General features: G+C 35.4%; 1 protein-coding gene and 1 pseudogene across 23 annotated transcripts in view; one reads left to right on the top strand and one right to left on the bottom strand.

Moving 5' to 3' along the window:
* MBD5 (methyl-CpG binding domain protein 5) overlaps nucleotides 1-22,287 on the bottom strand; it is a 475,596-nt gene that overhangs the window by 147,527 nt on the left and 305,782 nt on the right. For all 23 annotated transcript variants that reach the window (XM_063712773.1, XM_054549347.2, XM_063712788.1 and 20 more), the window contains one exon: nucleotides 17,542-17,664. The gene's annotated coding sequence lies outside the window, so the exon portion shown is untranslated. The remainder of the gene's footprint in view (nucleotides 1-17,541; nucleotides 17,665-22,287) is intronic.
* The window catches only part of LOC103889956 (ubiquitin carboxyl-terminal hydrolase 12-like), a 98,569-nt pseudogene that overhangs the window by 40,630 nt on the left and 35,652 nt on the right, over nucleotides 1-22,287 (top strand).

Genomic DNA, 22,287 nt, shown 5'->3' with positions numbered 1-22,287 from the left:
AATATGTCTCTCAGCAAAATGAGAGTCCTTAATAATCTATAATAAAACTGCTACCACATATAAGTTTTATATATGTATACTTCTTTTAAAGGGAAATAGAAATGAAAACAACTTTTTCAGCGAATTTTTCTTAATCTATTTGAAAAGCAATACATAAAGAGCAGTCACATATGTCAGCACAACAATTAAGATGGGTAACATTGAAAAACCACATTTAAATGACTAGGATTCATAGAGATCGTGCTTTGATACAGAGTTTATTCCTATTATCAAAAAGATCTATAGAACTGGCTATAAACAATGTATTTTTTTAATGGCACTAAAGCTTACAAGGATCTTTCAATCAAGTACACAAAGGAGCTGCTTAAGACTGGAAAGCCTTTCTTAAGACTTAGGAAGGCAAGAAAAATGCTTTTTACATATGACACTCCATTATTTGGCAATAGTGCCCTTTTAAAGCACCAAAATTTTCATACAGTAGGAGGATTTTGATATTAGAGAATTTACTATAGTTATGGAGATATTCTAGAAGTGGTTTAAAAATGGGTATATAGTACAAAGAAAGAGCAAAAATGAACACGATATGTTTTATCTCATTTTATTCATCATTACCACGAAATGAAATAGCATTTTGATCCTTATTGCTGTTAACTGAAAATAAAACACTACAATTTTTTTTTTTTTTTTTTTTTGGAGACAGAGCCTTACTCTGTCATCAAGGCTGAAGTGCAGTGGTGTGATAACGCCTCACTGCAACCTCCTCCTCCCAAGTTCAAGTGATTCTCATGCCTCTGCCTCCCGAATAGCTGGGACTACAGGCGCAGGGGGTGCCACCAAGCCTGGCTAATTTTCGTATTTTTAGTAGAGACGGGGTTTCACCTTGTTGCCCAGGCTGGTCTTGAACTCCTGACCTCAGGTGATCCACATGCCTCAGCCTCCCAAAGTGCTGGGATTACAGGCTTGAGCCACCACACCCAGTCAAAAGACTATAAATTTCTAGAAGTCCAAGGCTGGTATAAAGCTAACTTACTGCTACTCTATGCAAAATAACATTGAAATCAAGTGATAGAAAGCACTGGTAGAGTAGGTAGAGATTATTAGATTATTTCTGAAAAGAGTCACTTCAATTTTGCCCTGGAGAATAGATTATATTTTGTCTTTTAATTTTTTTAAGACAGGGTCTCACTCTTGTCACCCAGGCTAGAGTGCAGTGGCATGCCGCTCACTGCAGCCTTCATCCACCATCCCCAACCCCCACCTCAAGCAATCCGCTCACCTCAGCCTCCCAAGTAGCTGAGACCACAAGCGTGTACCACCACATCCAGCTATTTTTTTTTTTTTTTGTATTTTTAGTGGGGGTTTCACCTGTTGCCCAGGCTGGTCTGGAACTTCACAGCTCAAGTGATCCACTTGCCTCGGTCTCCCAAAGTGCTGTGTGAGCACTTATAGGCGTGAGCCACTGCACCCAGCCTATTTTGCTTTATAATAGGAGAAAGTATTGTATTTAACTTGTTCCTAGGTGTTGCATTCCTTTAAATGTTAATCCACTTATTTCTTTATATGTAAGAATATACTAATTATATCCCTCCTATATTATTTTAATAAGTAGCCCTATTACCTATATCTTGGGCTGTGTTATAAGCATCACATAATTACATGCAGAGTAACCTCATCTGCTAGTTTATGGTGCTATAACTCAAACTTTATCAGGAGTGATCTTTGTAAAATGGCATTTCCTCTGGCCATTTTTTTGCCTACAAACTTTCAATGACTTCTAGTTAAAGATAGCAGGTAGACCACGCATGTTTTTACTTCTTTTAAGACCCAGTAAAATGACAATACAGAAATAAAAAATAAGTAACACCACAATAGGTGGAGGATGGGCCATTAACAGATGTGAGATTTCAATATATTAAGGTGAGCAGGAAAACAGATTAGAACTGCTGAAGTGGGCACAGGAAACCTCAGCCTAGAGTAGACAGGACCCATTGATCTGTAGATCCACAGGGAGGTTCAGGGGCTCTGAGATGCCTGGTAAGAGGACAGCAGGGAGAAATAGGGCTGAAAATGGGGAGATTTACTGAATATTTGTATAATGAACAATGACGCACAGAGACCACAGAGAATATGAAAGACTTTTAGAAAATAAAAACATAATTTTATATTTCAACCCTCTCATGAATTCTTGTTTTGAGTTCAGAGCTTTCCCTGTAGGTAGATTAAAAATGAAACAAAGTATCATGCAAAAGAAGAGACTTCAAATGGTCAGCCCATGTGGACCATCATAGAATAATAAAAGTTATAAAAGGAAAGAACAAGAAAAAAAAGGTGGGTTGGGGGAGAATTATAAGAAAATAATGCAAGATAATTTTCTAGATATGAAGGACACAACTCCTCAGAAGAGAGTACCCACTTAAAATTGAAGTACAACATGAATTTTAAAAGGCCTACACCTAGACATATCACGAATTGCAAAATACCAAGAAAAAAAAAAGAGTAAATCCTAAAAGCCAGAAGAAAAAAGCAGATGACCTATAAAGGACAAAAATGAATGTTTGAAGAGAGTGGAGCATCACCTTCCAAGTTCGAGGGAAGATTTGTAATCTAGAGTCCCAGATAAACTAGAATTAAGATGGCAAGCAATTAAAATGGATAGTAATTGGCTTCCCCTCACCACAGTCTTTAAAGGTGTGCCTTTTCTATAACTTTTAACTTGATGAATTGTTAAGACTATTATAAAAAACAGTTAGTAAAAGTGGTACAAAATGTCAGTTTTAAACAGTGTCTCATGTAGAGCAGGTGGCCAAAAATAGCACCTTTTAAATGTGTTTTCTCCTTTTCTAATGTGGATGCATACACTCACTACGTCTCTCCCTTCCCCCAGACCTGTAAGGCTCTGCCCCTAGGCTTGCATCTTCTAATGTTAGAACCTGGATAACTTGTGAGAATAAAATAAGAAAAAATTCAAACATAAAAATTTTAAAAATTGATTATCCATATACTTGCTCTTAGGAGTTGCTAAGGGATATGCTTCATCACAGCAGAATAAAAAAAAAAAAAAGAAAAGAAAAGAGAAAAAATGTGGGTTGACATAGCACCATCCAGAAGATCAGGAAAGGGGAGTCTCAGGATGACAGTTGTGCAGCCAGAGGATGTCAAGACTCTGGAAGAGCAGTTCCCAAGGAAAAGGGGGAAGAAAAGGAAAGAGATACACCAGAATGTTTTATATAATGGAGAGTTGGAAAGAACTGGGAATATGATAAAGAAATATGATACAAGAAAAAAAAGGGAATTAGAAATTCTAAGAAAACAGAAAAATTGCTTAAGAAAATATAACCAAAGAAGACTACTTGGCACTGTAATTAATCACTAATTAAATTAATACTTATTTAGTGTCAGCTGGTTATATAGCATTGTATTAGCTACTAGGAATACAGTAATGATGGGGAAAGTAATGAATTAAAAAATGAATTAAATTAGTTAGAACAGATTCTCTGTGTTCTTGAAGCTTACAGTCCAGTGGAGGAGAGTGACAGTAGTTTTAAAAATTAAGAAAAATAAAATATATAATTTGTATTAACAACGTGAGCTATGAAGAAAAAAAATAAGGAAACCAGAGCAAAAATTCCAGGCATGGGAAGTTGCTATTTAAAATAAGTATGGCAAGGGAGGCCCTACTGATCAGCTGCCATTATCGTCAAGAATTTAAGAAAAAGAGGGATTAAATGGTCATCTCAGTGAATTTATGTTGCAGGTAGAGGGAACACCAAATGCAAAAGCCCTTTTCACACAATAATGTACATGGTTAATTATGGTTGTAAAATAATAATAACAGACAAGCAAAGAGCAAAATCATGAGTGAACTCTAATTCACAATTGCTGCAAAGAGAATAAAATACTTAGGAATACAACTTACAAGGGATGTTAAGGACCTCTTCAAGTAGAACTACAAACCACTGCTCAAGGAAGTGAGAGAGGACACAAACAAATGGAAAAACATTCCATACTCATAGATAGGAAGAATCAATATTGTGAAAATGGCCATACTGCCCAAAGTACTTTATAGATTCAGTGCTATTGCAAAGTACTTTATAGATTCAATGCTATCCAAATGCTATTCCCACCAAGCTACCATTGACTTTCTTCACAGAATTAGAAAAAACTACTTTAAATTTCATATGAAACGTAAAAAGAGCCTGTATAGCCAAGACAATCCTTAGCAAAAACAACAAAGCTGGAGGCATCACACTACTGGACTTCAAACTATATTACAATTACAAGGCTACAGTAACGAAAACAGCATGGTACTGGTACCAAAACAGATATATAGACCAATGGAACAGAACAGAGACCTCAGAAATAATATCACACATCTACAACCATCTGATCTTTGACAAAACTGGCAAAAACAAGCAATGGGGAAAGGATCCCCTATTTAATAATGCTGTTGGGAAAACTGGCTAGCCATATGCAGAAAACAGAAACTGGACCCCTTCCTTACACCTTATACAAAAATGAACTCAAGATGAATTAAAGACTTAAATGTAAAACCTAAAACTATAAAAACCCTAGAAGAAAACCTGGGCAATACCATTCAGGACATAGGCAGGAACAAAGACTTCATGACTAAAACACCAAAAGCAATGGCAAAAAAAAAAAAAGCCAAAATCGACAAATGGGATCTAATTAAACTAAAGAGCTTCTGCATAGCAAAAGAAACTATCATCAGAATGAACAGACAACCTATAGAATGGGAGAAAATTTTTGCAATCTACCCATCTGACAAAGATCTAATATCCAGCATCTACAAGGAACTTAAACAAATTTACAAGAAAAAAACCAAACAACTCCATCAAAAAGTGGGCAAAGGATATGAATAGACACTTCTCAAAAGAAGACATTTATGCGGCCAACAAACATATGAAAAAATGCGTGTCATCATTGGTCATTAGAGAAATGCAAATCAAAACCACAATGATATACCATCTCACACCAGTTAGAATGGCAATTATTAAAAAGTACATCAAAAAGTGAGCAAAGAATATGAACAGACACTTCTCAAAAGAAGACATTTATGCAGCCAACAAACATGAAAAAAAGCTCACAGAGAAATGCAAATCAAAACCACAATGAGATACCATCTTACACGAGTTAGAATGGCAATTATTAAAAAGTCAGGAAACAACAGATGCTGGTGAGGCTGTGGAGAAATAGGAATGCTTTACATGTTGGTGGGAGTGTAAATTAGTTCAACCACTGTGGAAGACAGTGTGGTGATTCCTCAAGGATCTAGAATTGGAAATGCTATTTGACCCAGCAATCCCGTTACCAGGTATATACCCAAAGGATTATAAATCATTCTACTATAAAGACACATGTACATGTATGTTTATTGCAGCACTATTCGCAATAGAAAAAACCTGGAACCAACCCAAATGTCCATCAGTGATAGACTGGATAAAGAAAATGTGGCAAATGTACACCCTGGAATACTATGCAGCCATAAAAAATGATGAGTTCATGTCCTTTGCAGGGACATGGATGAAGCTGGAAGCCATCATTCTCAGCAAACTAACACAAGAACAGAAGACCAAACACCACATGTTCTCACTCATAAGTGTGAGCTGAACAATAACACATGGACACAGGGAGGGAACATCACACACTGGGGCCTGTTGGTGGGGGGTGGAGGGCAAGGGGAGGGAGAGCATTAGGACAAATACCTAATGCACGCAGGGCTTAAAACCTAGATGACAGGTTGATAGGTGCAGCAAACCACCATGGCACATGTATACCTATGTAGCATACCTGCATGTTCTGCACATGTATTCCAGAACTAAAAGTAAAATAAAAAAAAATTTTTAAAGATGTAACTGGCATTAATTTTAGAAATGCAAAAATGAAAGACCTGATAATGAAATCAGGAAGAAGAAGAGTTGAAGGAGAAGGTGGGTGTACTAATATCCTCATCTGATGAGGGCAATCACAAAGAAGTACCTATAGTGAATGGGACAAAAAAAGAAAGGTATTATAGTTACAACAGAGAAACTAAAAATAGAGATAAAACTAAATGGAGGATGGGCATGGTGGCTCACACCTGTAATCCCAGAATTCTGGGAGGCTGAGGTGGGCAGATCACTTGAGGTTAGGAGTTTGAGACCAGCCTGGGCAACATGGTGAAACCCTGGCTCTACAAAAAATACAAAAATTAGCTGTACCTGCTGGCACACACCTGTAGTCTAAGGTACTTGGGAGGCTGAGGTGGGAGGATCACTTGAGCTTGGGAGGCGGAAGTTGCAATGAGCCACAATTATGCTACTATACTCCAACCTGGGTGATAGAGTGAGACCATGTCTCAAAACAACAACAACAAACTAAATGCTGAATGATAGAGACAGGAAAGGTGGAGGTAGGGTTGGGTGAGTGAGTATATAATGCCTCCTTTATATGTTTGTGTGCATGTTGTTAATATATGATGTCTAAAAAATGATTAACAAAAATTTTCAGGTGGAAGCAAATTACTTTTTCCTGAAAAAATAGAGATACATATCAAAGGAAAAATGGAAAGAGAAGCGAGGCTTACATGGGAAAATTTGGGCCAAAGGACCATTTATTTTAACCATGCGCATGTTTTAATCTGATTTAAACACACACATCTGCTCACATATACACCCTTCAGAGGTTTTCCATCACTCTTAGGATAAAGGTCAGAATCCCAAATATGGCCTCTATAAAAATTTAATTATACTAAATACTTGTGACACAAAAGTGTTTTTTTAATCTCTCATGTTAAAAGCAGAGCCTTTAACATACACAAAAACCCTCAGTGTCCTTTTTTACTAAAGTAATATTTTATTGGAAACTATAGCTCTTCTCTCCATCACTATATAAATTTTATTTCTCTATCCTCAGGAGGTAATGTACTAAATTGTGAATACTATCATGGAATTTCCCAAGTCTTTTGAGTAAAATTTTACATATGCTTTCTCCAGAAACATGACAGTTTTTATTTTTCAAAAATCCTTGGGTAGATAGAATATAAAATTTTACATGTTATTATATGTGATCAATATCTGATTAGTATTTATGTTATCATTTCAAAAGAAGGCAATACCTTATTAGGGTCTTCTGCGGGGTTTGATAATGCAAATATTCCCAAACTTCCAAAAACCTGAAATCTGGAACACTTTTGGTTCCAAGCATTCCATAAGAGGTATACTCAGCCTGCACTACTAAGCAATAAAAAGGAACAAACTACTGATACACTCAGTAACCTGCATGAATCTCCAGAAAATCACGCTGAGTGAAAACAGTCAATCCCCAAAGTTTATATACCATGTGATTCTACTCATATGATACACTCAGTAACCTGCATGAATCTCCAGAAAATCATGCTGAGTGAAAACAGTCAATCCCCAAAGTTTATATACCATGTGATTCTATTCATAAAATATTTTTTCAAATGACATTATAGGAATGGAGAATAGATTAATGAGTTGTGAGGAGTTAAGAAACAGGTGGTGAGGGAAGGGAAATGGGTGTGGTATAAAAGAGCAACATGAGGGACCCTTGTGGTGATGGAAATGTTCTTTATCTTGGCTGTATCAATGTCAGTAACTTGGTTGTTATATTGTTCTATAATTTGACAGATACTACCATTGGGGGAAATTGGGTAAAGGGTACACCATATGTCTGTATTATTTTCTGCAACTGCATGTGAATATATAATTATTTCAAGATAAAAAGTTTAATTTGGAAAAAAAGCTGGTACATATTATAAAAATATGAATTGTTCTCCATTGGTGGCAAGGAGGTGGGGTGATGGTAATTCAGGCCTTCAAGCAAAGGAGGAGAGATACATGGAGAGGGAGATGGCTTTATCAAGCTACTTTTATATCAAAGCTACTTTGTCCAGAGCCTCCTCTGCTTTGTAAGGCAAGAAAACTGAGAACTAGTCAAGCAAAGATACACAAATCTTTTTAAGGCCCCACTCATTAGGGTTTGACTCCAAAAGTTACCCAAGCTCCTATCATTTCTGCGGATACCAAACCTGCCAGTATCTAATGACAACCTCAAAAGGAAGCCAGACAGGGTACAAAGGACAGATAGGATCTCTACACTAAACACATAGGTTGCAGAACCAAGAGTCAGAGATTATACTTTTAGACTTCAATGCCAGGATCATCTGTTATCTGACATGAAGGACATGAAGGGTAGAGGGAAGCAGCAATAAACGCCCCAATTCTTACATAGCAGAACCTTGGGAGGCACTCTTCACTTAGAAGGAAAACACACATTGGCAGCAAGTGTGGGATTAGGGTCGAGGTGCTTTTACTTGAAAGGGTTTCAGACATCAGGAATATTTATCTTTTGTCTATTCTTACAACCTTATTCCTTAAGAACTTACCAGATTGATGACTCATCAGTTCTACTCAGAGAGAAATAAAAATATATAAATACACTAATATTTGTACACAAGTGTGTGCAGCAGCATTACTTATAGTAGCCAAAAAGTGGAAACAACCCAAATGTCCATCAGCTGATGAATGGATAAATAAAATGTGGTATGTACATACAATGGAATATTATTTAGCAATAAAAAGAGATGATGTACTGATTCCTGTACAGTATGGATGAACCTTAAAATTATTATATTAGGTAAATCAAGCCAGTCACAAAAGGCCACATATCTTATGATCGCATTTATCTGAAATGTCTAGAGCAGGCAAATCCACAGAGGCAGTAGATTAGTGGTTGCCTGGGACTGGGGGATTTGTGGAAAAAATGAATACTAATGTTTATAGGATTTCTTTCTGGAGTGATGAAAATGCTCTGAAATTAACTGTGATGATGGGTGCACAACCCCAAATTGTAAAAAATATTAAATTGTATATTTGAAATGAAAAAAAGTCCTTGGATTAAATAGAATACAAAATTTTATGTGTTATTATATGTGATGAATATCTGATTAGTTTTTAAGGTATTAAAAACTAAAAGCAATACCTTGAGGTCTTCTGTTAAGGTTTGATAGTGAATGTAATAGCTCATCACAGGAAATTGGAAAATACTGCATAATAACTAATGGCAGAAAGAGTTCACAATATTGTCAGTTGTGGTTCTTATTCAATGAGGAAAGAAACAAAAACAAAGTCAGCCTCAACTAGAAAAAGAATAGCATTGCATATAAAAAGAGATAAAAGAGACTTAAATATGATAATCAGTAAGAAATTGTGTCTCACTATCAACTGAAGCAGACAGTTACTGGAAGAACAGGGAAAGGACTGCAATGCTCAATCCTAGAAACAAAGCAAAAATGGGAAGTTTTAGCAGGATAGATGCTAAGAAATAATATATTTTACATCCCACGTAAGAAAAACTGAAAAGTCTCATTAATGAAATTTGTAGCCTGATTTGACTCTAGCTTATCCCCTGGTTTTCAGAGACCATTGCATTCTAAACTTATTTTTGTACTTATAAAAATTATTTTGATTTTTCAAGTGAAAGCTGGCTTATAAAAACTGTATTACAAAATTCTGAGTTTACTGACCTATTGCCCACTATCACTGCATTTCCCATCCCCTCTAATGACTAGATATCCAGTTGCATGAATTATGTAATGTAATCCTCAGGCATTTGTGTTATCAGAATATCTTTTTATAAATGAGTAAAGAAGGCCAGCACTCAGAACACACTGACTGTTGCTGTAGGTTTTAATGCTTAGTGCAGCTGCTATGTAATGGTGCACACGAATTAAACAAAAAATGAAGTCATGAGGGCAGAGGAACGGATGTTCAAAAATGAATTTGCAAGTTTAGTTCTAAATAGCAATCACAATTTTAGCTTGAGGCTTTTCTGGGGGATAGTGAATAACGATTAGGTGAGATTATAGGCCCCAAGCAAGGCCTGAGGACATTGGTGCTCCTAGCCAGTCATTTATCCTCAAAAAATTGTCCTTAGGTTGTGGGGGCATTGTTTGAAATACCAGGAAGAATCAAACCTGTGTCTGTCACTTTATCCCAAGGGTCTTCTCAGGATTCTGAAGCTCCAGTGTTAAGATAAATGTTTACCTAAACAAAAGCCTTGGTAGGCTTTTACTGTTACCTTATGTTATTTTTACTGTTCTGGGTTTATATTTTTATTTACCTGCAGAAGGAATTACATGTGAACATTGTAACCCCAAAATCACTACTGAAATTGTGTTCTACTATGTTAGGTGTGTATTAAAGGGAAGTAAGATAAGATTTAAGAGAACAAATTTTCTCTCTCATTTTTATTAGATTTTCATGGCAAATTTGTATTTCAGAGAATTCTGACTTATTGTATATTGCCAAAAATATTCTTTTAGACACATCTAAACATGCAAAATTATGAACTGGTTAGTGTGGCTATTTTGAAAGCCCTGAAGTCTTGAATTCATGGCTAATTATGTATTTTTATTTACCAGAACCTCAGTTTCCTGCTGTCATATTAATGCTGTTTTCTTCTCCGTCATTAACACGTTGTGACTTAAGTTGTGAGAATGACACCCACTTTTTAAAAACATATTTACATAATAAATAGTAAACGGGGGAATTTAACAAACCAAAACATTTACTTATCTCACTCAATTTATAGAGTAATGATGATGATGATAGCAATAAAAATATCAGTGCAGTAGTAACGATCTGATGATATGAAGGAGAATAGGCTTTAAATAGGGCTTACTGTATACCAACGCTATTCTGACTCATATATTAATTCATAACTCCATCATTATCCATTATCCCCATTTTACAAATGAGAAACTGAGTCAATTAGAGACTCAATGAGATTAAATAGCATTGGTAAATCTAGGATCAGAAAATTGGACTAAAATGTACCCCACTTACAGAAACCTAGAATTTAGCATAGTGCTTTTTAACTACTGAGACTTTTTTTTACCCTTTCAAATCTATTCTTCTATTTTCCTTGATAAAACATAAAATCTCACGATTTCTATTTCATTTTTAGAATAAATTAAATATAATAACAAAATAAATCAAAGCAATAATATAGGGCTTGGATGTTTTTTAAGCTACCCCTCCGTCCTCCTGTTTCTAGTTGAGCCTGACTAGTTTGAAATGATATTAGCTCTGTTAATTCAGCAAATAATTACTGAAGCCCTACTATTTGTCAAACATTATTCCAGGGGCTGTTATGTACATTGAAAGCAAACCAGTTCTGAACTGTGAGCAAGATAGGAAAACTGGACAACTTTCTGGTGACTTCTAAAGTCTCCCCAAAACGTAAAACCCAAGTTCGAATGCACGAACAAAAAACCCACAACAGAGCCATATGGATATTGCTCACAATGTTGGAATGTCTATACCAGCAACCCCTTCTGTTAACACAAATAAAAACAATTGAATCTACTTACACTGAAATTCTTATTAGAATTATTTCTCACTGTCATGTTAGCTATTACTTAGTATGTTTAGATTTGCAAGACTACTCTCAAAAAATTTCTTAATTATTCCAAGACACCAAGCCTATAATTTATGTAGCAGCAATTTATTCTGTATGACTTCACTGAATGGCCACTGTGGAACAAAATTAGCCAGGGCATATAAACCTTTATTTGAAAATACTGAACATGAGAAGGCTTCAAAGGTGTATTCTAATTTAAAGTGAGTTGAAATGTATAGGAGGATCAACCAAAGTCTGACTAGGTTGAGGAAGAGTTAACCAGGGATAGTTTTTGCAAGAGGGAGGAATTGTCTTTGCTGATTTGTTGCCACTGTTTGGGCAATCTAGATTTTATCAAGAGGGAAGGAGAGGAACAGGTACGGGCTAAAGTTGTGTGCAAAAAGGTATGGGGAGGAACAACCACCGGATACAAGGGCATGAGAGAGTCACAGTGAAAGATGATCGGTCCTTCAGGGTCTAATATCACTCCATACAAGGCATTGTGCTTTGTGCTGGGGATATAGTGTTAAACAAGGTAGACTCAGTTCCTGATTTCATTAAATACAGAATTATACAATTACTTACTTTATTTCCATAGTACAAGGTGATGGGCTTGCATATATCAGGGGATTTCACATAATCTGGAAGAATCAGACAAAGCTTCCCTGAAGAAGGGGCATTTTCATTGAAACTTGAGGGATGAGTACGATTCTACTAGTAAAAGTGGCATTGGGGGGTAGGGTAGGCAAGAGCTGCATTATCATTTTTATGGGCCCTAGGTACTTCTGCCATCATGGGCCCCTTCCAACATAAAAAATAAAACTAAAAATCATATTTTGCAACTTACATGGTAAAAAGATAAATATGTTAGTTAATACTGTATACTGAAATGTTTTCTTTTACCTAGAAGTCCTTTGTTTTCTTATTTTAAAATAAATTTAAACATTTTTGTGGACCCCTTAAAATTTTGTGAACCCTAGGCACTGTGCTTACTGTGCCTTTTGGATAAGTTGGCACTGGAGGTGGGGAAGTTTGGGGCAAGAACATTTTGGATAGAGAGAATAGCATATAGAGAAGTTTCTAAGGGCTTACTTGCTCAGGGAATTAAAAGGCTAGAGCAGGGAGTGCAGGAGAGGATGGCATGAGGGAGGCTGGTGAGGCATGCCATATTAAAATAATTAAATTCTTATAGAGACCATTTTAAAATAGTAAATTAAATAACAATAATCTTAGCCAATGCTGATTTGCTTTTTTAAAGACAAGATCTCACTCTATTGCCTAGACTGGAGTGCAACGGTGCAGTCATGGCTCACTATAGCCTCAAAACTCCTCGGCTCAAGCCATTTGCCCACTTCAGCCTCTGAATAGCTAGAATTATAGGCACCCATCACCATGCCCAGTTAATTTTTCTTTTCAGAGGCAGGGTCTATGTTGCCCAGGCTTAATGCCGATGTTTGATATAACATAAGTATATTGTAGTGGAAGTCAGTGATTTCAGCCAAACTATGGCAGATGTAAAACATGGGTTAGGCCAAATTCCATCTAAAGTTAGTATATACACTGAAATAGTAACAGAGAAAATCATATAATGCCTGGGATTTGCTTCAGAATAATACAGGAGGTATAAATGAAACAAGATTGTCCATGAATTCTCAATTAATGAAGACAGATTTGAGGTACATGGGGGTTCATTTTATTATCCTGTCAACTCCTCTGTTTCTGACTTTCTATAATAAATAGTTTTTTTAAAAAAATAAAGCCAAGGTACAAAGAAACATCAAAACCCAAAAGCCATGAAAAAGATGATAGATTTAAGCTCATAAAAATGATAACTTTATATAACAAAAATAAAGCACACAAAATATTAAAAATAAAAAAGAAGACATAATTGTGATATATATGATTTACAGATTTAATATTATTAATATGATTATGATTCTTATCAGTCTAGAAAAAATTCAAAGACCCCTCCACAAGAAAAATTTGTCATGGCTCATGAATGGGACATTCATAAAAGAACTTAAAATTCAAATAAAAATATAAAAAGATACTCATGTTCAGTAGTAATCACACAAATGAAAATTAAAATGTCATATACTTTTCTTGTATCAGGTTTTATAAAAAACAAAGTTAATGTCAAATGTTGACAAAACTATAGAGAAAGTGACATTCTCATTCTTTCAAACACTGTTGGTAGAAATGTAAATTGGTATAATCTTTCAATTTATTCACTATTTGATCTACCGATTCCATTTTTAAGAATATATCATAATCTAGCATTTTCAAAAGTGTGTAGTGGGATGTTGACAGATGTTATTTGTGTTTGTGTAAGTCCAAACTTAATTTTAAATGTAAATTTATAAAATGTCATTTAAAAAATTTCCCTTTTTAAAGTTTTTCCATTTCTTCTTCCTCTTCCTCTTCTTCTTCTTCTTCTTTTTAAATAGAGTTTATTTTTCAGAGCAGTTTTAGTTTCATAGCAAAATGGAGTGGAAAGTACAGAGACTCCCATATACCCCTTGCCTCCTGTGATGGTTAATACTGAGTATCAACTTGATTGGATTGAAGAATACAAAGTATTAATCCTGGGTGTGTCTATGTGGGTGCTGCCAAAAGAGATTAACATTTGAGTCAGTGGGCTGGGGAAGGCACATCCACCCTTAATCTGGATGTGCAAAATCTAATCAGCTTCCGGCAAATGTAAAGCAGGCAGAAAAATGTGAAAAGGAGAAACAGGCCTAGCCTCCCAGCCTACATCTTTCTCCTGTGCTGGATGCTTCCTGCCCTCGAACATTGGACTCCAAGTTCTTCAGTTTTGGGACTCAAACTGGCTCTCCTTGCTCCTCAGTTTGCAGACAGCCTACTGTGGGACCTTGTGATCCTGTAAGTTAATGCTTAATAAACTTCCATATATATATATATATATATATATATAAAATATATATACACTCACACATTTATATATGTATATACATATGTATATACGTATATATATGTATAGACGTATATACATATATACGTATATATGTGTGTATATATATACAAAACACTGCTAGGAATCACAGACGACAGAAACAAATATATGTGTGTGTGTGTGTGTATATATACACACATATATATACACACACATATATATACACACACATATGTACATATACACACACATATATATACACACACACATATATATACACACACACACATATACACACACATACACATATATATATCACACACACACACACATATATATCACACACACACACACACACACACATATATATATATCCTATTAGTTCTATCCCTCTAAGAGAACCCTCACTAATACAACTCCAAACTGCCTCCCTCATTATCAACATCTTGAAGACATACGTTATCTTAAGAATGCATTCCATGGTTAAATAAGTTTGATTTCTACAACCTTGGTATACGGTAATACTATACACTAGGACATATATCTCTAAGATGGTGAATAAGTCTTTCCTTATGTTATATGTCATGGAACCCTTCCATCAGAGAAAATGTTTAGGTGCTAAGGTTCTATAACACTTACTTTTAGAGATTCTCTTTAAAAATCATCAGATATGAATACGTATCACTTAAGTCATGTTTCCATATATTTAATAAAAGGAAGGTGGTTACATGATTCATGTTATAACCTTTAATTGGAATTTAAGGTGGATGATATTTACTGGCATAAAAATTGCTGCAATAGGATGATATGATTCTATACCTTGAAAACACTAAAGACTCCACCAAAAGGCTCCTGGAAGTGATGAATGACTTCAGCAAAGTTTCAGTATACAAAAATCAGTAGCATTTCTGTACACCAATAATGTTCAAGCTGAAAGCCAAATGAAGAACATAATCCCATTTACAATAGTCACACACACATTCACAAACCTGGGAATACATCTAACTAAGGAGGTGAAAGATGTCTGTCTACAAGGAGAACTACAAAACACTGCTAGGAATCAGACGACACAAACAAATGAAAAAACATTATATGCTCATGGATTGGAAGAATCAATATTTTTTAAAGGGCCATACTGCCCAAAGCAATCTACAGATTAAATGCTATTGCTATCAAACTACCAATGTCATTTTTCACAGAATTGGAAAAAAACTATTCTAAAATTCATATGGAACCAAAAAAGAGCCTGAAGAGCCAATGTGAATCTGAAGCAAAAAGAACAAAGCTGAAGCATCACGTTACCCAACTTCAAACTATACTATAATGCTTCTGTAACCAAAAGAGCATGGTACTGGTATAAAAACAGATGCATAGACCAATGGAACAGAATAAAGAACCCAGAAATAAAGCCACACACCTACAGCCATCTAATCTTTGACAAAGTTGACAAAATTAAGCAATGGGGAAAGGACTCCCTATTCAATAAATGGTGATGGAATAGCTTGGTAGCCACATGCAGAAGAATGAAATTGGACCACTACCTTTCACTACATACAAAAATTAACTAAAAATGGATTAAAGATTTCAATGTAAGAATTCAAACTATAAGAATGGTAGAAGAAAACCCAGTAAACACCGTCCTGGACATGGGCCTTAGGAAAGAATTTATGACTAAGTTCTCAAAAGCAATTGCAACAAAAACAAAAATTGGCAATTGGGACCTAATTAAACTAAATAGCTTCTGCATGGTGAAAGAAATTATCAACAGAATAAATAGACAATCCACAGAAATTATCAACAGAGTAAATAGACAATCCACAGAATGGGTGAAAATATTTGCAAACTATGCAACCAACAATTGTCTTATATCCAGAATCTATAAGGAACTTAAACAATTGAACAAGCAAAAAACTAACAGCCCCATTAAAAATTGGGCAAAAGACATGAACAGACACTTTTCAAAAGAAGATATACAAGAGGCCAATAAACATAAGAAAAAGTGCTCATTATCACTAATCATCAGAGAAATGCAAATCAAAACCATAATTAGATACCTTCTCATACCATCTCAGAATGGCTATTATTAAAAAGTCAAAAAAACAACAGATGTTGGTGAGGCTGTGGAGAAAAGGGAACGCTTATATACTGTTGGTGGGAATATAAATTAGTTCAGCCACTGTGGAAAGCAGTTTGGAGATTTCTTAAAGAACTTAAAATAGAATTACCATTCAACCCAGTAATCACATTACTTGGTACATATCCAAAAGCAAACAAATTGTTCTACCAAAAAGACATATGCATTCACAATATTAGACACTATTCTTAATAGTAAAGTCACAGAATCTACGTAGGTGCCCATCAATGGTGGATTGGATAAAGAAAATGTGGTACATATACACCATGGAATATCATGCAGCCATAAAAAAGGAATGAACTCATGTTCTCTGCAGCAACATGATGTAGCTGGATGCCATTATTCTAAGATAATTAACACAGGAACAGAAAACCAAATATTGCATGTTCTCACATATAAGTGGGAGCTAAACATCAGGTATTCATGGCCATAAAGATAGCAACAACAGACAACAGGGACTACTAGAGGGGAAAGGCTGGAAGGGGGAGCAAGGGTTGAAAAACTGACTGCTAGGCACTATGCTCAGTACCTGCGTGAGGAGATCATTTATACCACAAACTTCAGCATCACGCAGTATACCCAGTTGGCAAATCTGCACATGTACCCCCTGAATCTAAAATAAAAGTTGAGGAGAAAAAAAAATACATTTTAAAAAAAAAGGCTGAAATAAACCACTAAGTAAAATAAGCGGGGAAGGGAAAGACCATTTAAGCCCTACGGTGTCTAGTCATAATTGTTGTAACTATATAAATCCACATATTATACATAATATACACATATAAAAATAAATTCAGGGAGATATAACAAAATATGAAGAATAGTTACCTGAAGGTGGTAGGATAACTATATTTTTCTGTATTACCTTTTTTTAAAAAATAATAGTAAACATGTATTCATTTTCCAATAGAAATAATTTTTAGAGGCAATGTGTTTAAGCATCCTAACTTTGGAGAAATACAGCATTTTAATCTATAGATGTCAGACACTTTCCACATTTAATAAAAACTAAGTCTGCAGACAAAAACTACAATTGTATGAAGAATCTATGAAGAGAAACCATGATGCCTACCTTCTGGAGAGAAGTGATGAAAACATAACAAGCGTTGTGTGTGACTCAGCAGCGTAATGGAGGCAGTTGATTTCCAGATGCTCTATGTCTTTACGAGTCCCTATAAGGGAGTACCTCTTCTCTCTGGAACAGAAATAACATGAGTCCACACATTTATTTAAAGGCTTGTTTTCAAAATCATTAATAGTATTGTTGGCATTTTTTCACTTCCAAACATCAATGAGTCTTTGCCAAAGAACTAGAGAGAATCAAGGTATTAGTATCTTCATCCTTCAGAAATACTATGATTAACTACCAGAAATAATTAAAGCAAATGTTATATACTTTATTTTCATATGTTTAATAATACAATCAGAAGAAACATATTTAATAAATTAAAAATTATTGATAAAAATAGTAGTATAATTTTGTATATCTACTATCTACCAGACACAACGCTAGATCCTTTATATCTCATTTAATCCTCTTAACATCTTTTTATTTGATATTTATTCAACAATATTTATTGCTCTGTGCCAGGTACTGCGGGAAGCACTGGAGATATAATGGTGATCACTATAATGATACAAGGTAGTCATTAACATTCCCGCTTTAAAATGAGGTAATTGTGGCTTTGGGATTTAATATTAAATAGTCTAACTTCAAACCTACTCTTTCTATTATAGCCCAATTAAAAGAAGTTTGCCAGTCTTATCACCATCACCATTAAAAACAAAAATAAACTCCAAACCTTTAAAGTTAAAATGGAAAATACCAAAAAATCCCCAACAACTCATCTAAATGTAGTATAAAATATATACAAAATATCTCTATATAGCCTTTATAATTGGCAATATCACCTAATTTAATCCTCACTCAATCTCATGATATAGGTGTTAGTATTACCATTTTGTAGATGAGAACACTGTCTTAGAAACGTTCAGCTTAAATCTGGGTCTGCCTAATTCTAATGCTTAAAAATCTCTAAAGGAGAACAAGAACAAAAAAACTTACATTAAAATGGAGAAAGCAACAAAGAAGTAAGAAAAACAACTCATTTAAGCAGCCTGATGTATGCACACACATGCAAAACACACACAGTATCACACACCTATATGGATTGTGGTATTGCCATTCAATAAACACCCATCATTATTTGGTAAAAGAGTATTGGGGTGGGAGGAGGATGACAGGGGAAAGCAACTATCTAGGAGGAGAAGCTGAATGAAAATCATCCTCAAATACAGATTGTAGCTATACAGGCCACTTACTTTCAAGTGGGGTCTCACAGAAAAATAGCAGGAAATATTACCACTCACTTGCTTAGACCTTAGGAAAGTTACTTATCTTCTCTGGGCCACAGCTTCCTATCTATAAATGAGGATAATAGCAGTATCTAACTAATAGAGGTGTTATAAGGATTAACATTCACAAAGCACTTAAAGTATCAGTTTCAACAATAAATGCTATATATATGTGTGTGTTTGTGTGTATGCATGGTTTAAAATAAATATCTGAGTGGGGTTAATTATATTAATAGAGCCCCTTCAAGGAGCATATTACTGGCAGTTATATTTTGTCTGCTAACATCTCAAGTAATCCTCACTTCAACCCTATGAGGTAGATATTATTACCACCTGGCTTTTAGCTTCAAAAGGCAGAAACTTGATTTTATCAACTCCCCCAATCATTAGAAACTCATCAACTTAAAAGGGAAATTTTTTTGTTGTTCCAAAATGATAGCCAATGAATTGGATAAAACACTACGTATCGATATTAAGTCTATCTTGAGTACCAAACCACTAAGAAATTACTTCATTACTATAAAATTAAAACATGGAGAATTAAAAACTCAAATTAGACCTCCCATCAAGCCATAGTAGTCTACTGTGTTAAAAATTTCCTTTTACATGATATCATACCTTGAGAAGGCATACCATCACCAATGTAATATTTTTGCAAAGAATATTTAACCTAAATTTAACAATGAAAAATTTCAGAAGTATCCAAACTAAAGTGACATCTTGCAAACAACTGGCCCAGGGTAATCAAAAATGTCAATGAGATTAGAGTCCAAAGGCTAGAATTTGATGGGGATAGGCAAGTAATTTGTTTACCTTCTGGCATGAAGGTATTGGGAAGCCTCATAGAGATTTGAAATTTCACTTGAGAACCCTGGCTTGTCCTAAGGACTAAAGTTTGTTAGTTTGTGAAAGATTTTAAAGAGTTTTTAGGCAGAATGGAAGGAGTCGCTGAGAATAAACAGCCAGGAAATAAAGGATTCTGAAGGGAGAGAGGGACTCAAATCAGTGTTGAGATGTTGGTGAGTAGAAGAACTGATACAGAGAAAAAAGGGAAGGAGAAAACAATCTGAACCCTGGAAATTATACAGCCTCTGGGAATTACACAGCAGGTATAGTTATGCACAAGACAATCTGCTGATGTGGGGAGGAAATATCAGTACTTAACTGTTTTCTATAAAAATAAAAAAGCTTTAGTAATATTTATATAGATTAACACTAGTATCTTTAAAATATATTTTTATTGAGGATAGACAATAAATTTATTTATTTATTTTTGTATAGAGTATGTGACCAAAATGTTTGGTGATCATTGTTTGTAGGAACGAAAGAAAGACTTTTAGGTGTTGGCAGGTACTAGGACATTTGTCCCTGCTCTTAGGGGTGAGGGAGGCAGTACAGTGCTTGGATGGCCTTCTGCTCAGGGGCCAGTGTTGACTGCGTGTTGTGCTGTTGTTAATCTGGAGGCATGATGTGTTCTGAAGCTCATGTGAAAATAAGAGATGAGTTCATTGAGATTCATCAAACTCTGCTCCATTTTCTTGCTTATTTATACAGAAATAAATGATACTTTGAGAAGAAATGTGGAAAACATAGTCAGAGATGATGAAAATTCCTAGGTGAGAAACTTAAAGGACTTGAGGGCAAAGTGAGGCCACTCACTATGGAGACTTGAGGGCCACTCACTTTGGCCCATGTGAGTGAAAGAAAGCTGGGAAAGGGAAAGGACCAGCCTACCATATCCTTTTTGTGAAAAAAAAAAACAAAAAAAAAAAACAAAAAAAAAACCAAGATTTTTTTAGATCATATATAGAGATGGTAGTGAGGAATGTGTTTCATCCAGAGGAAGACATGGCAGAAAAGGGGATGGAAGCACCTCTGCCTTCAGAATGCTATGTATGTCCAGTGCCAAGAATGAGCCTGAGATGATAACACAGTCAACACAGAGACCTGATAGGCACGAGGCATCTGTCCTCCTTCACACTGTGGTGTCTATATCCAACCTGTGATCTGTCTCCTGTCCCCATCATCCCCAACTTTAGCTTCTCTCCACGTTGTCACGAGTGCCTGCTCAAAAGTCCTCACTGGGTCCTGCCTGTGGAATCCAGCCCATTGGCAAGGTTTGGTCAGCCCAAATTTGAATGTCTTTAGGCAGAACTCATACAATTCAGTTTGCCACAGGTCTATCATTTCACATCATACGTTTGTGTTTGTTTTCTGCCTGTCCCTTAAAGCTTTTGAATTCTCAAACACAGGATGAAGTCCAGATTCATTGGTCCAGCATACAAAGGCCTGCTCCCGTGTATTTCTCCTGACTCATGTCTCATGGTAATATCCCCAGAGGTGACTCAGATCTCTAATCTGTGTGCTTTGCAAAAACATAAAAAGTAATACATATATTTTGCTCATATGATGATCTCTGCTTTCCCTTTTTTGTCTGCTTATCTTTCAAGTTAGCTGAAATGTCATTTCCCCACTGACATGTCTTTCCTGAACCTTTGAGAGAGGACAGGTATCTTCCTCTTTTGTGCTCCTTCTGCACTTTATACAGTCTTTACTGTAGTATTTATAACATTTTACTGATTATTATGTATAAATACCTAGAACCTGACACCATGCCTGTCATTTCATAGGTGGCCAATAAATGTTTTTGAATGAGTTAAAAAAATGTCAATAACATGACAGAAACATAAGGCTGGGAATTTTTTTTTTTAGATTAAAGGAGATTAAGCAGTTATAACAACTAAACACAATGCATGAACCTTGACTGGACCTTAGATCAGGAGGAAAAAGACATCTATAATTAATGGACAACTGGGAAATTTTAAATATTGATTTAAAGAATCTCTATCAAAAACACATTTAAAACTATTTCAGGTATTTTATTCCTTTAGAAAAATTATTCACTCATGCATTTATAATAATATTAAACACCTATTCAGTGTAATAACCCTGCAGGTAAAAATTCTTGTAAGTAAAATGTAGACTTGGCTTGGCCAAGAGGGTCAGGTGAAGGGTAGCGAGGACCCCTCTATCTCAGTCTGGCAAGTTAGCAAAATAACTAAACTATCATCTGTTACATTTCAGGACTCAGACCATCTGCCTACTGAAGTATTTCCCTTCTAATTGAAGGGAAAAATTCAGACTGCTGGAGCAGGTTGGCTGCTTTATGCAGCCTTCAGTAAAGTCCTACAAGAAAGAGTGGAAAGTCAGGAAGCAGTGAAGGAAAAAAAGATATCTTTGCCAATAAAGCTACTTTTTATCTGTGGCTATGAATAGGAGATCTGGACATTAGCAAGAGTGAAGAAGCCAAATTACAAATGCTTTATAATTATCTTGTATCTATTTTTTGAATAGGTTATTCACATGACATAGAATTTTAAAGACATAAAAAGGGAGTAAAAAATCTCTCTCTCAGTCTTGTTCCCCAGCCATCTGTTTCTTCACTCCCCAGAGGCAATCCCCA

Source organism: Pongo abelii, chromosome 11 (assembly GCF_028885655.2).
Source record: "Pongo abelii isolate AG06213 chromosome 11, NHGRI_mPonAbe1-v2.0_pri, whole genome shotgun sequence".
Taxonomy (NCBI): Eukaryota; Metazoa; Chordata; class Mammalia; order Primates; family Hominidae; genus Pongo; species Pongo abelii.
This window is presented reverse-complemented; position numbering and strand designations above follow the sequence as displayed.